At 44.2% G+C, this 2,725-nt stretch overlaps 1 pseudogene; it reads left to right on the plus strand.

Annotated features, from left to right (window-relative positions):
- LOC123057137 (uncharacterized) overlaps positions 1–333 on the plus strand; it is a 1,546-nt pseudogene extending 1,213 nt beyond the window's left edge.
- The last annotated feature ends 2,392 nt before the right edge of the window (positions 334–2,725 follow it).

The raw sequence follows: 2,725 nt of genomic DNA on the forward strand, positions 1-2,725 counted from the left end.
GGGTGGATGACTTCATTGCTAGGGTGAAGAGGCAGAGGAAGCTCGAAGGCAAGAGCTTCTTCGACACCGATCGATAGGCGACCATGCACGATCAACCTTGCTTAACCTCCTTGGAGCTGCAAGATGCAACATGCAAGAGAAGATTACGTCCGAATTAAGGATATGTAATGCTTTGTGCTACCATGCTTGCTTAATTATGTCTTGTTATTAATTAGGGTCAGAGGTAAGAGGAAGAAGAAGAGAAGGAAGAAGAATCGGTTCCAGTGTCTTCTCTTCTCACATTGTAGCTGGTTAATTCTGGGGTGTAAGAGTACCCAGGGATTAGGCAGAGAGGAGAGACAAGGAATGTGTGTGTGATCTTTGAAAAAGTTGAGAGAAAAAGAAGTGATGCTTGCTGTCTTTCAGTTATCTTGCTTTGTGTCTAGCTGGTGGCATGATGCCATGATTATTCTAGTGCTTAGAGAATCTGGTGGTCACGAAGCTGACGGGATGACACAGGACGCAAAAGCTCAATGGCATGTATGAAGTGATCAAGTGTAAACTAGGAGTAAATTGCACAGAAGTAGCACAATTAGGGCATTGGAAGCAGATTGGTACCAAGATTGGTAATTTTTACGTGTTAGTACCAAGTTTGAGGCGAGACGTTGCAAAAGAGGCTAAAAGTGTGTTTTATACGTATTGATAGGGAATCTGGCCGGTTGGGCCCACCCGTCAGGTGCCACGCTGGCCAGTGAGCGCGTGCCCGCGCGCTGACTCGGACGAGCCCCGGGTCGCACCGTTTAGGCGCGGCTGGTGCGTTTGAGCCAAACCCCACTCACCCACGCACCCCCCCCCGCTCTGCTCTGCCTTCTTCTTCCTTCTCTCTGCCTCGCCGCCGCCTACGCCCGCCCCCGCCGGCGGCCACACGCCGCCGCCGCAGCCATGGTTTTGGAGGACGAGAGCAACAGTGACAACTCAAGCCTCCCGTACATGCACTCCGAAACCTCCACCGATGGGCTCAACCAGGTCAGTTACTCCATTGGAGCTAGGGTTAGGGTTAGGTTTAGAAAATTAGGGGATTTTTCTGTGTAGGTGGTCTTTATTGTGAGGATTTCATTTGCTTTGCTTTGTCCTCGTCCTCCGCACATGATGGCAACTTGGATTTTGCTTGGGCAGGTGCCTTTCTCACTTGAGGACCCGGATTACAAGGGTCTTGAGCTAGATCTGATAGTGATGTGCGAGAAGCATGGGAGGCCATCAGAGAGGCTTGTTGCATTTGAAGGAACATTGACTGGGAGAAGGTTCTTAGCATGTGCAGAGTTGGTAATTTTCTTGCCTTATTGATTATGCACAGGATGTGTTCATTGAAAGTGACAGAGTCTTGTTTGCCTAGTGTTATTCAGTTATGTCTATGGTAATTTTGTTAGTCATATATGCCCTACTGTAGTGCTCATTGTAGGAATGCTGAATATTAAGTTCAGTGGAGTGCATTTTTGCTAAGTATAGGCTCAAGCATGCTCTGTTGTGTGCACATGCTATTTATTTATACTTGTATGCAGTGTTGCTTAGTACTCACATTAGCCCCTCCATTAGCTGATGTGTTACTCCTAATAAGTAACTGTTGCTTACTGCTAACAGTAGGTACTATCAATAGCTAGTTTGTTGCTACAGGCTAATGTAGTGTATTTAGCTAGGCTAATGTAGTCTGGTTTGATAACTCTTCATTAAGTGATGTCTATGTTCCATTTGTTAGTGATATATGGCAAAGTAGTTCACTGGTAGAGTGGTAGTGCACATTGTAAGATTCCATTATATTAATGGCCAATTCTAAGTTGGTTATTATGCTAAGTTGAATGGAGTGTTACTCTGCTAAATATATACTGATCACCCATTGTAGGATTACATTAAGTTATTTTACAATGTGCTCCTGTTGCTTAGCACATGGTTGTGCAAATTCAATGTTGGTCAGTACCAACATTAGCTACTGCCATGAACTAACTGTTGCTTACTACCCATAGTAGTTGTATTGTACTAAATTTTGCCCTTGTTATTTTTCCAGGAAGGTCAGAATTGTGGGTTTGTTTAGTGGGTTGATGAGCAGTGGCCCCCAACAATGGAGAATGCATTGTTGAAGCTTTGGTCAATGGTTGAAGAGAGCAAGTCTGTAGGGTGAATGATAATCTTGAAAGTGCTTTAACTATTCATCACTTGATAGAAGAAAAGAACAAGCTGGATGCAGACTATGACAAGTTAGTGAAAGATGTGCATCAACTTGCGGATATGCAGGAGGAGAGGGTTGTGGATTTCAGTTATCTGTAGTCCAACATCACATATCAGCACCAATGCAGAGCTGAATTGGTGGCTGGTATGAAGGCAGAAATGGCAAAGAAAGATGCAATTACAGAGAAGCTTCAATAGAAGTATGAACTCCTGTGCAACCTGACAAGTGCTCAAGCAACTGTCATCCAGAACTTGAAGTTGAAGAATATGAAAGAGAAGGAATTGCTTAGTGAGGCTAGGATGAATTTGGAGTTGAAGAATACAGAGTTCACAAAGTTTGAGGAGAAGCTCACCCAAGATAAGCTAGAGATGAATTTTTAGGTTGCTGATGTGCTGAACCTCAAGGAAAACCATAATGAAGAGAAGTACAAGCAAGAGCTTAAGATTTGTAAGCTCATGAAGGCAGAGGAGAAGCTTAAGGAGAAGATCAAGGGGATCCAGGCCATCTTACAGAACTGAACAAGAT

This window comes from Triticum aestivum, chromosome 3A (genome assembly GCF_018294505.1).
Source record: "Triticum aestivum cultivar Chinese Spring chromosome 3A, IWGSC CS RefSeq v2.1, whole genome shotgun sequence".
In the NCBI taxonomy this organism is placed as follows: domain Eukaryota; kingdom Viridiplantae; phylum Streptophyta; class Magnoliopsida; order Poales; family Poaceae; genus Triticum; species Triticum aestivum.